Source organism: Arvicola amphibius, chromosome 7 (genome assembly GCF_903992535.2).
Source record: "Arvicola amphibius chromosome 7, mArvAmp1.2, whole genome shotgun sequence".
NCBI lineage: Eukaryota > Metazoa > Chordata > Mammalia > Rodentia > Cricetidae > Arvicola > Arvicola amphibius.
The window spans coordinates 137,442,897-137,455,864 of NC_052053.1; the positions used below are offsets into that span (position 1 = coordinate 137,442,897).

Genomic DNA, 12,968 nt, shown 5'->3' on the forward strand with positions numbered 1-12,968 from the left:
TCTTAGCCTGGTGGAGAGCAGGTGTCGGGGAGAAACAGCCTGTTACCTGTCAGTTTCTGCTGCTCCCAGGTGGACTGGCTCCTTGGGACCAAAGTCTTCTGCTGTTGTTACAATCTATAATTACACATCTAATCCTTGATGGTCCAGTTTACTGCTCCTACCGTGTCTGTGCGTACAAGAAACAGTGCTTCTCAGCAGTTCCTACTGAGGTCAGGAGACACTGGTGGGTACCGCTGTTCCTAATGCTTCCTCAGAGAGGCCTCTCCAGGCTCAGGAGGTTCATTCACAGTGATTGTCTCTTGTGGAAATAGACTTCATTGTGATGACACAGAGACAGGCACGTGCATGAACACACACACACACACACACACACACACACACCTGTACTCTTTCATTGGATCTCATGGAAGAGGTTCTTAATCTGCCATTATAACTGGAAATCCTCTTCAATATTTTTTTCTCTTCTTTAGACTGGACAGTTTCTATTAATCTCATGTTTATAGTTCATTCCTTTCAATATTTCACCCAGATTTATTGCTGAGACCATCTAGTGACAATTTCATTTAGCTTATTCTAATTTCTGGCTCTAGAAATTGGACCACTGGGGTCTCCATTCATGCTTGCTGTGTCTTTACTGAGGGGTCCTACTTGTGAGTCATGACCATCATGTTGTTCCTTTAATTCTTTAAACACAGTCTCATTGCATTCTTTAAACCTATTTATAATCACAGCTTTGATGTTTGTGCTGCCAAGTCCAACATCAGCGGCTGTCTGGTGACCAGTTTCCCCACGACTATGACACCACATTGTTTCTTTTCATGGCTTAGGAAGCGCTGAAAAACAGACACAATTGAAACAATTACTTATTCTCTTTATTTTACCCACACATTGTTATTATCCTAGTATCTGACCTGGACCTAATGGAAAGATCTGTCTCCCAAGCCTGTGCAAACACTGAATTAGAGAAAGTTCACTCCCTAAGACTCCTACCCTATCGGTAGAGCTGGATTAGCCACAACCCCACATGCCAGACATTTTGAAGATTACAACATTTGAACCAGGTGAGTTTCCTATGAGCAGACACCATCCTCAGCAGACGGAGATGAGCAGTTGGTCTAGCTTCTCCCTGTTCGTCTGTCTTCAGGATCCGTACACATTTGAGTCTGTTCACACTCGTTGGAACAGGATCACACTTGTGTTTGTTCCCACTCATTGGAACAGGATCACACTTGTGTTTGTTTGTGTTTAATACAGTAGCCCTGACTGTCCTGGAACTTTCTGTGTAGACCAGACTGGTCTCAGCCTCACAGAGACCCACCTGCCTCTGTCTCAGAATGCTGGGATTAAGGGCGTGTGCCACCATGCCCAGAAAGGGCCACACCATTGGCTAACAGCTGTGGTGTCTGTTTCTTCCAGTTTGCTGATACAATGATGCTAGTTGTGGGGCTTTGCTCAGATTAGTTTCCTCTGACTATGAAACTGTTGTGATCCGCAGCCACCTCTATCCTGGAAAACTTAAATTTCCTCACCAACTGAGGTAAGATAAGAGACAAGAGACTCCCAACCCAAGAGGCTGCCAGTTACCATGGTCCTTGGTCAACAGCCAACAGATTTTCATAAATGCTTCAGAAGTTTTGTTTGTTTTTAATCTAGTGTCCAAAATCCTTACGTGATTGTTTTGTCTCGGTTCATATGTAACATACGCACATGTGTGTACACATGCACGCATGCACATGCACACGCACACGCACACGCACACGCACACACACACACACATTGCATTTTAACACAGGGTTTAGTAGGTACCTAGCCCTTTCTCACCATCTCCCTGCCTTAGTCTCCCAGACTCTGTGTGAGCAGTACTGTGTAAGGCTTTTATACTTTTGGCATATACAGAGAATTCTCTAGCTTTTCACCTTACCACAGTTCAAAGTTGTATTTCTCTTTGTATTTTTATCACATTTTTTGGCAAAATAAAATTTAGCTTACACAATGGGTGCATAAATAGTTTCAAATATAATATGAACAGTGATTATTCACCCTAGTTTCCTGAGTTGAATATTAATTCATATTTTCTTTTGTTTAGTTATTTCCCTACCAAACCAATAAAATAAACCATCACTTCTCTTTCTGTTATGTTTTTTTTCCAATCTGGTCATTTCTCTGAGAGTCCTTTCTTCTACTATTGTAACTTTATTACTTTTTTTTTTTTAATTCTTTGCTTTTCGGCAGAATAATTCTCATTCTGAGAACGTCCTTTGTTTTTCTCCCATGTTGGGGGTGCTATTTCGTGCTTAAACGCTATTGTTCTGAAAGCAGGAAGTGCAGTGACTAGAAGCATTGGCTCTGCAGACAGAGTCCAGCTTGGCCTGGAGTCCAGGTCTGTATTAGTACACCTGCCACCACAGAAGCCCAGCTTTTCCAGCAGGGCTGCGAAGGACAGCAATGTTGACCCCACTCAGCACTCAGTGGTCCCAAGGACCCCAGGACCCCAGGAGCTAAACAGAAGCATGGCTGTTATCTTAGATTCTACCTTAGGTAAGGTAACGTGTTTGCTGAAGCTCTGGGGTGTTTTGAGTGTGTTCAGGAGACCTCTGAATGTTGAACATTCTGTGTCAACATCTCGTACATTTCAGCATCACTGTTGTGAAACTGATTGTTTTCGTTTTAGTGCCATTGAAAAAAAATAAAGAACTAAAAACAAAACCAAACGCAATTCTTGGGAATTTTCAGAATCTCTTGTTCTTTCTGCTCTGAATTTTCTTAAGAGGTAGACAGACAGTGTCTGATCCTCTTTTAAGGCCACCCGTTCTTTTGGATTAAAGTTCCATCTTTACGGTCTTACTTCATCTTTATTACGTCCTGGAGCCGAAGAGATGGCTCAGCAGTTAAGAGGACTCACAGCTCTCTCAGAGGACCAGGGTTTGGTGACAGCTCACAACTGTAAGGCCCTTGTCACATGCAGGCTAGGCCCTGTCCCAGACTACACTGAGGGTCATTTCCAGCCCTGTGAGACACAGGGGCCAAGTTCCACCATACAGAGGAAAAGAAAAGCCCAAGATCAGACCACAGAATCCCATGAATCCCAGGCTGCACTGCAAAGCTCTGCCCGTCACCTTCCCTACCCCAAGAAACCCTATATTATCTATATTATAATCTTAGATTAGCTACAATGGGGAAGAAAAGCAAGAGTCCTTAGTGGCTTAACCAGGTACTGTTTATCAGTTCCAACAGAGGTCGGGTGATGATTGGTGGCAGACTCTGCTCTGGGTAGGGTTACACTTTCATCAAGATACTTTGCCATGGCAGAAGAGAAGGAGATACATGTGTGCTTTTACCCACAAGGAACACACAAGAGCTCCCCTTATATGTCATGGCCTAATACAAGTCATGTCTACCCATACTTTTAGATAGAGAAAATGCCGCGTCCCTCAGTGTTCAGGATGGGAGATATAGAAACATGCCTTGACAGATCTCATTCTGGATTCCCCGGTCCCCCTCATTCAGAAAGTCAGCACCACTTGATCAAGGGAGACTTCCTTGATCCTTCCTTCCCTCCTTCTTTCCTCCTTCTCTTTCTTCCCCTTTCTCCCTTGTTACCAAAGAATATTGACAAAATCAAATAAAGCTTAGGAAAGGCCAAGATGAAAACAAAGGGGGTTCTTCTGCCTGCTGTTCGCCCTATACAATTAAAGATTAACCCCCCCTCCCCCAGTATTAGCCAATCCCTGTGCATCTCCCCAACACTCAACGTCATCACAGTACCGTTAACACAGGAACTTAGGCAAACTGAAAGTTTCAGGCTTCCTGGCTCAGTGGCAGACAAGAAGCATCCTCCGTGTGAGAGTCCGTGTAACAGGGAGAGATCGAGTTCTGAGGAGGGAAAAAAACGCCGGGTTCTCTAGCAGATAGGGCTGAGGCAGAACCGGTCCCGCCAGTCTCTCCCTGGGGCTGAGCAGGACGGTGAGTGTTGACCCAGACCTCCCCCCCCCCACCACCCGCCTCTGGGGAGGAACACACACTGAGTCAGTAGTCTGTCAAAGCAGGATCTCACTTTATTGCATCAGGGCAGGAACTCATATAGGGCTGAGGGAGGTAGTGGGCTGGAGTCTTGCGATGGGATGAGGTAGAGTGAGGAATGAGGGCCAATAGTATCCTGCAACATCAGCGGTGGGCAGAGGCGGACCTAGATCAGGCTGTGTTGAGTCATTCCTCTCCAAACTCGAATTAGGCTTAGGAAGTTACATGAGGCCCAACAAAGAAGGCTGTGGAGACCAAGAAAGGCACCTAGGAAGCAGAGAAACAAAATGGTGACAGGAGGAAATAATCTAAAATCTCAACTAGCAGCTTCAACCATGCAGCAAGGCAGGCAGGCCTAGTGACAATGGATTGGTGGTCCTATCTGCAGGAGAAATCTACAGTTCTTGCAAGCCTAGAGACATGTGTCTGGTACAACTGGATAATAGCCAAGAAGGAGAAAAAAAGCAATCATGATATCCACCACCCAAGAGTTCTGGAACACAACCAGGAGATCAGACTTGAATATGTTATATGAAAGAGAAAGCCAAGGTATAGGCAAAAAGCTCAGAAAATCCATCCAATGCACCACAGCAGAAAGTTCCCCAACTCTAGGGAAAGAAATGGACATCCATGTATTGGCGGCTTTTAGAACCCCAAGTAGATTGTGGCCGTGTTATAGTTAAAATGTCCACAGTGCACAACAAAGAAAGAACACGGAAAGCCATAACAGAGAGGCACCAAGTTACATACTAAGGTAAAAGAAAGAAGTGTGGTAAATAAAAAATGACAAAGGGGAAAGAATGTGGGGAAAAAGACAACAGCCAGAACATAAAATCTAACTGTAAAATAAAGAAAAGGCACATAGAAATCAAGCAAAGAAGGCTGGGGTGGTGGCTTAGAGGTTAGGAGCATTTGCTACTATTCAAGAGGACACACTTGGGGTGGCTCACAACTACCTACAACTCCAAGGCCAGAGGATACCCTGCCCTCTGCTGGCCTGAGTAAGAAGCTGCACCCCATCCCCCACATTTACCATTCCAAACAGAAATAAATCTTAGGGCTGAAGAGCAGGCTTTGTGGTTAAGAGCATGCACTGCTCTTGCAGAAGACACACGTTCCGCGTCAAGTGCCCACTTCAGGTAGCTCACAACCACCTGCACTGAAGGATCACTGAAGGAGATCTGATACCTCTGGCCCTAAGGCACCTGCAATCTGTACATAAACACAGACAGACACAGAGAGAGAGAGAGACGAGGAGAGAGAGAGAGAGAGAGAGAGAGGAGAGAGAAGAGAGGGCGAGAGAGAGAGAGAGAGAGAGAGAGGAGGGGGAGGGAGGGAGGAGGGAGGGAGGGAGGGAGGGAGAGAGGGAGAGAGAGGGAGAGAGAGAGAGAGAGAGAGAGAGAGGGAGAGAGAGAGAGAGAGAGAGAGAGAGAGAGAATAAGAATAAAATCTTTTAGACATTAGAAGTACAACTTTTTAAAATAACAAACATTCATGGTTGAGTACTGAAAGTGAATAGAGCTGGGGATATGAAACTTAAGTGGGTGAGTGCTGGCTGTCAATCTAGACCATCTGAAGTTCCGTCTCTGAAAGGCCCCCCACATTACAGAAGACTGTTGTCCTCTGACCTCCACACGTGTGCTACGGTATGTGAGTGTGCACACACATAAGACACAAAGTAAATAAGAAAAGGCTGATAAGCATACTATTTAAATAGTAACCATTTAATAATAGAATTTAAATATAGAGAGTATTACAGTCAGAATAATAGCGTGGTCCTCAGCCGAGAGAGTAAAAACACAGGAGCCACGGAGCTATCTAGGCCAGAAGACTAAACTGCAGGCATCATACAAGAGTCACAGCAACAAAAAACAAGCATGTTACTGACAGAAAACAGACATGTGCACTGTGGATTGGAGCAGAGAGCACAGAGACAATCCCACACAGCTACAACTGTCTGCTTCTTCACAAAGGTTGCCAAAAATGTATGTTGGAGAGAAGGCAAGCATCTTTAATAAGGAAGAGGTGTTGGTAAGACTGGTACCCACATATAGAACAGCTCCTGTCTCTCACCTTGTACAAGAATTGACCTCAAAATGGTTCATAAAAATCTTCAAAAGGCTTGCAACTTTGAAACTGCTATAGAAATGTATAGGGAAACACTTCAGGACATCTGCACAGGCGACAGCTTCCTGTATATGTCCCCAGCATCTCAGGGAACAGTACATGATTGATAAATAAACTGTATCAAAGTTAAAAAGAAAAAGAGTCTGTGCTGCAAAGGGAACAACTGGCCAGAGAAAGAAAGAGTTTACATAGAGCAGGAGAAAACTTGCCGAACATGTATCTAATACCCGGGTCCAGGCATCAGAATACATATAAAAGTTCTGAAAGTCTGTTTAATAAGAAATATTGGAATTGGAGGCCATCAGTTAATGAAATATGCCAGACTTGGGGCATAAACATCGTTTTCTCTCATAGGCAAAAGCTATATTTATATACTGGTTTTAAAGATTTAGATTTTAATTTATGTGTATCATGACAAATGGTGTGTGTGTGTTTGCACATGTGTATATGGCCATGGAGACCAGAAAAAGTATGTCAGATCTCCTGTAACTTGCCCCTGACTTGTGTGCTGGGATCTGAACTTAGGTCCTGTGCAAAAGCAGCGAGTGCCTTTAACCACTGAGTCATTCTCCCAGCTCCCAGGTTTTTAGATTTTTTTTAAGGGCAGAGAAAGGAGATTTATTCAATATGACTACGTAGTGATGATTAAAAAAAAAGATAGGGGAGAAGACTCAGGGAGTATAGAGAACTTAGCTATCACACACAAAGCCCTGGTTCAATCCCCAGCACCATGAACAAACCACATTTTTTGTGTGAAAAAACACATGTGAAAAAAAGAAGGAAACTATTTAGGAAAAGTAAGGGACTAACAGGAGGGAAGAGGAGGCAAGAGAGGGTTATTATTTGTGATGGTGATCAAAGTAAATTATACACATATAAAATGCTATAGCAAACCCCAATATTTTGTATGGCTAACATTTTACTACTAAAAAAAGGGGAAGGTAAGACATAGAAATGACAAAGGCAGAAGAAGAGTTATAGATTGGAGTATGTTTGTGTCCAGCTTTCCACATAACCAGTTCTGTAATTTGTTATTAACTTCATACACAACACAAGATGGAGGGACAACTGCTGGGAGCCGATCTGATAACAGAAAGGTCTTTTAAGGATCCCCAGCCTAGAGTGGGAGACAGAAGAAGGCAGAGACAGTTTTCTTCAGCATGAAGAAGGTTTTGAAAACAATAACACACCCTCTCAAGGCTGTTGATACAACCGGAGAATGAGCTTGTTTAACAATGCTGGATACAATGGAACTGCAAGATGTCTCAAGTTCACAACACAAGAGTGGGTACAAACTATAAGTTCACAAACAGGCTTTCTGGTCAAACTGCTCCTCTGATTTAAAGAAAGTATTTTCATGGTATGCACATTTCTAGCATGAGGCAGTGCTTCTTTCCTCAATTCTATTTGATGTTAAAATTATAATTACATAAATAAACCACATCTAGTCACTGAGCAAATAAATCAAGAAATTTAAAGGTGGATTGGGTGGTGTAGAGTAACCTTAGTATTGCCATTCCAAGGCCCCTGTTAAGCAACCTTGCACTCACTACTCCCTCTTGTAATTTCAAAGTAGACAAGCTGTTAGCCCACTCCCGTACCTCTAGAGTGGCCTCTGTGCACAGTTTCCTCTGTCAGCTCCGATATGGCTCAACCCACAACCTCAGTAACAATCTGGAATGGGTGCCAATGTGGGCCTTTTGTACAGTCAAAACACCCATACCATATGTGAGGGCTCATTGTAAACCCAGGTCCTAAGTCAGTGGACGAGGGTCAGAGGAGGGGCAAATGGCCTTGGCAGAGGAGGGGTCTCTGCAGACAAGGCAACTGAGTTTTCATTGAAGAGTGATCTGGACAGTACATCCACTAAAGAATGGGCTACCCCTCTTTAAGGGGTATTTCTTCCCTGCAGGCTGTCCAACCTCAAATTTTATATCAATTTACCCCAGTATGTAATATCAGTAACCGTGTTCCCAAACTTTCCACCTTTCCAGTGAACTACCACATGATGTCCCGCCACTCTGATTTATCACTGACTCATGCCCTTCCATCATTGGGAAAAGCTTAGTTATTTAGGATCATTCGCTCAGCAACTACGCATTGTTTATCATAGCAGTTCTTGTCTACATAAAGAACTCCAAATCTTTCCCAAACATTTTAATTGTGAGGCAAGCAAAAGTAGGATGGCCTTTCATCCCAGATTTCATGCTGGACTTGTCTTTACTTCCATAGAACTGTTACCTTTGTGTTTCTTATAAACAAAACCCAAACTAATTTATTGGATAAAGTGTGCTTCTGTTAGCTCACTCAGTCACTTGAGAAATCTACCTGTATAGTAAGAGGCTGCTTGTTTGGTTCCAGGCTGCTCAGACCTGAGAAACCACAAAGAAAACAATATCAATTGCAAACGTTGCTTGGCTAGTGATTCAGGCATATTCCTAGCTAACTCTTAAATCTTAAATGAACCCATTTCTATTAATCTATGTATTGGCACGTGGTTGTGGCTTAACAAGTAAGGATCTGGTGTCTGTCTCCCTTTGTCAAGTTACACGGCATCTCCTTGACTCCACCTTTTCTCTCTCTACATCTCTGTTTGGATTTCTAGCCTGGCTTTACCCTGTTAAGTCACTGGTTGAAAGCAGCTTCTTTATTAACCAATGGCAGATAAAACATATGCACAGAGTACAGAGGGGATCCCACATCATACCTGCTTTTCTACAGAAGCGGGGAGCCACCTCCCCCAAAATGACACAGAAACAATACCAAGCAGACTATAAGCCTTTTATTCTATCTACTTCACCTCCTGGCTGCATGATGGGAATTTGAGTGAATGAACACATCTGCCACCACCCAGGTCAGTGTCAGCACACTGACTTCTCAGGGAACAAGCGCCCCCGAGTCTGTTTTTCCTCACAGGCAGGGTAAGCTCGTGAACTGAAGTTCAAAGTTAACCCTTTCAACACGGCTTTCTCTAGCTATGGTCCTTGGTACTTAGTATACAAGGCGCAAATTAATCAGCACATTTTCTGACATTGGTTGCATTCTATTGAGTACTTCCCCGTACTAGCCTACCAGTTTCAGCTGTCTTGTCTAGCACTGGTAGTCTATGGGAGACCTTTGAACTTTCCCCAGTGTGGCTTCTCTGCCAGGGAAACATGTACGAGGCTTGAAGACTCATCTTCTCCTTATCAGGGAGACAAAAAGTTGGCCTTGATTTTCTCATTATTGGACAAGTGTTTTGTTACCTCCAGTTCCTGGTTTGTTTTTGTTTTTGTTTTTGTTTTTGTTTTTTTTGATTTTGAGACAGGGATTTCCTCTGGAGTTTTTGGTGGCCTGTCCTGGAAGAATAAGACTTTCCAAAGTTCAATGAATAGAAAAAAGCCTGGAAAGCCATCCAAGCAAGTAACAAGAAAAGATTTCTCCAAGTCGTGCTTTGGGGAGAGAGTGAGTGCAGAGACTGATGAAAAGTCACATGATGTAGGATGTATGTATGTTACCCCAAAGTCTCTATGTCCATGCTCTGTGAGGAGAGGACATATAATGGGCATTTACCACATTCAAAACCTTAAGATGTTGCTACCCGGACCATAAGGAGGTATCCTTTTCTAATTCTATTCCTTCTGGAGAGATGGACTGACATGAAGACATATGTTCCTTCAGTGTTGGTCTCTTGTAATCAGAAGCAATACTTTATTAGGAAGGCTACCGAATAAAAGGCTTTGTTGTGAATTATTATTAAGTCATTGTATATTACTGCATCATTTTCTAAGTGGGGTCTTAAAATTTACTGACACTTAAAATTTCTATGGCCAATCAAAATGTAAGTTAGTTAAGACATGTGTTCCTGTTCTTGAGAATACTGACTACATTTGGAAGTATTTGATTTAAAAAAATGTCAATGATTTCGGAGGAGGAGCATGCAACTCTGAGAGCAAATGTGATTTATGATTTATGAGCTCATTAGGGGCAAACCTGGAACTAGCACACTCGTCTCTTCATATTCTGAGTTCAATACATTTTTATTGCACAAATTGGTCTTCCTGGTGTGCAAAGATTTAAGAGTCAATTCACCCCAAGACAGTGTTTCACATCAATTTCCAACTTGTTCAGAAATATAATTAAGACATAGAAAAAGCACCAAGATTAAAATATTGATTCTCTAGAAACCACACCATATATCTTAAGAAATAAACTATTATATTATCTACTATGTAGTTTGAGGAAGTAATATCTAGGGGGCTGGAGGGATTCTGAGTGGAAAAGAATGCAGTACTGTTTCTTGAGCAGTTGGCCGGAGTTTGGGTTACAGCATCCATGTTAGGGCGGTTCAACAACTGTCTGTAATTCTAGGTGATAGAAAATCTGTTCCTTTTGACCTCAGTGGGTACCTACCCTCTCAGAACACACATACATGTAAATTAAAAAGAATGAAAATGAATCTTTGAAAATTAAGAAGTACAATTAGACCTGTGGTGATTGAAAGAAAATGGAGGAGGTGTGGCTTTTTGGAGTGGATATGGCCCTGCTGGAGGAAGTGTTTCACTGTAGGGGAGGGCTTTGAGGTCTCATAGCCGCATGCAGTGTATGAGTTCACTCTATGTAGAACTCTCAGCTACCTTTCCAGTACCATGTCTGTCTGTGCATCACCATGTCCCACCATAATGATAACCCACTGAACCTCAGAACTGTAAGAAAACCACTACATTTAAATGTTTTCCCTTTCCAGAGTTGCTATGGTCATGGTGTCTCTTCACAGCAATGGAAAGCCTAACTAAGATGAGCACATTTAAAGCTCTTTCTGTATGACATTTAATACCCTCCTGAGAGAACCAGTATCTTGAATTGGTTATTATTTTTTGATGAATATTTTAACATTTATTACGCACACATATGTACATAAGTAACATATGGTATTCTTTTGGTTTTAAAGCTTTATAAATGGTATTACACTATATCTTATTCTGTATCTTTTCCCATTTCATTTCCCATACATTTGAGATGTATGGATATTAATACATACATATACATTCCAGTTCAGTTTGGTTACCCTTTATTATAGAATAACACAACCACATATTTCCTCTGTTCTTATGATCTAAAAAGGCTGGATCAAACCAGCTCATGTTTGCAGTCCCCCCTGATGTCCACTGAGGCTGAAAGGGGCTCATTGCCTCTGCAGGACATCTCTACTTGGAAGAGGGTTAAACCAATCCTGACGCCTACTATTAGCAAGGAAAGAGGGGATGGCCACTAGACAAGCATCAACAATGCTGCCAAGCCATTTACCAGCTCACTAGCCTGCTTCCCTGGGCAAGCTATTTCTCTCTTTGAGCCACAAGTTTCGTATCTGTGAAATTTAAAATAGCGCTAGTACCTCAGAAGACTTTGACAGTCTAGCACATATACCGTTAGACAGAATCCTTTCAGAAGCCAGTTATGTAGCGCTCCAGTATTCTGATTATTGTCAGTTAGGGGTTTGAGTTCCCCCTTTGGTCACATTCCAGTGGTTATGCCCTTCTAAACAGCACATGCCAGCGCTAATGTGTGTGTCCCATGTCTGTTGAATGGCACAGACATTTTAGCCTCCGTTTCATACCTGGCTTCTCTGAGTTCACTGCTCTGTAGATTGATTACCGGGTTTCTCAAGAAAATGGTCCGGCGAGGAACGGCTTGATGCTTTAAGGGAAAATGCATCCATTCCCCTTACAACCCACTCTCTCACACTACAATTCTACCTTTCACTTAAAAAGCAATTGACACGCTTTTGTGTGTCTTGGATGAAAAATTGTAGAGGATCCAGTGATGACAGGTATTTACAGGATAAAATTCAAGCGCATATTCTCAGAGCAACCTTAAAAATATGGAGTGGGCGGGGGACGTAAAATTAATAATCACATTCGTGCTTTGATCAAATGCAAGGAAAACAATTTAAAACAGTATTTTCTCTCAAGCCCAACACAAATATGACAAGGAGGAACACAGAATTCTCATAGATTTCACAAATAAAAATACAGGGTGGAGGAAAGCTTCCTTTCAGGTGCCAGGTGAGACGTCCACTAGGTTACTGCCGTAAGCAAGGCTCAAAATGAAGAATGTCTATTCCAGGCTCTCTTTGAAAGATGCAAATACTAGGTGTTAGCATTCAGGTGTTATGCTGGTCCACCCCCTGTCACCATGGCAAGATGCATTTGTCAGCATTCAGGCAAATACCTAGCCAGCCCCAGAGTCTTACAGCCATGTGGGCACTTGTCGGTAATCAGGCAAATACTTAGTCAGCCCAGGGGCCCTACAAGCTGTATGCACTGTGTGGCTGTGTAAGGCTTTGTATGTCTGTTCAAAAGGCCCCTTTAAAGAGCCACACTCCACCAATTCTCTCTTTTCTTCATCCCAGCGGTTCCTCTGAAGAGACCGGCAGGCTTTTGTGCCCCTTTCCCTCTCCGTCTCTCTTTGTCTCTCTCTGTCTCTCTGCCTCTGTCCCCTACCTCTTACCTCTGTCTTTTCTTCTCCCTCTTCCCCATTTCCCAGCTCCTCTCTCCCTAGCCCCTCGCTCCCTTCCCCCTCAATGAAACTCACACATGAGTGTGGTCTGCATTCCGTGGATGTTTCCCACCAGCAGTGGGGCTCCTTGAACCCAGCCCACCAAGGTCCCTCTTATGTCATATAATAACGCTAGGAATCCCTACTGAATTTAGCAGGGAATTTTTCTCTTGGTAAAAATAAGATGGGAGAGGATGCAGCAATAACAACTGTGGGAGAGGCGGGGATACCTAATGCCTGGAGTTTGACGAACGATACGCATGATTTTGTCTAGGTTTACTCTC

The 12,968-nt window shown here is 43.0% G+C and overlaps 1 long non-coding RNA gene across 2 annotated transcripts; it reads right to left on the reverse strand.

Annotated features, from left to right (window-relative positions):
• Window positions 1–703: 703 nt before the first annotated feature.
• Window positions 704–4,041, reverse strand: LOC119819504. 2 transcript variants are annotated; one of them, XR_005286274.2, is made up of 2 exons: window positions 3,766–4,041; window positions 704–833 (listed from the first exon to the last, which is right to left on the reverse strand). It is a non-coding gene; the product is annotated as an uncharacterized LOC119819504 (long non-coding RNA). The 2 variants fall into 2 exon arrangements; XR_005286275.2 differs by lacking the exon at window positions 3,766–4,041 and adding an exon at window positions 2,846–3,029.
• Between the last annotated feature and the right edge of the window lie 8,927 nt (window positions 4,042–12,968).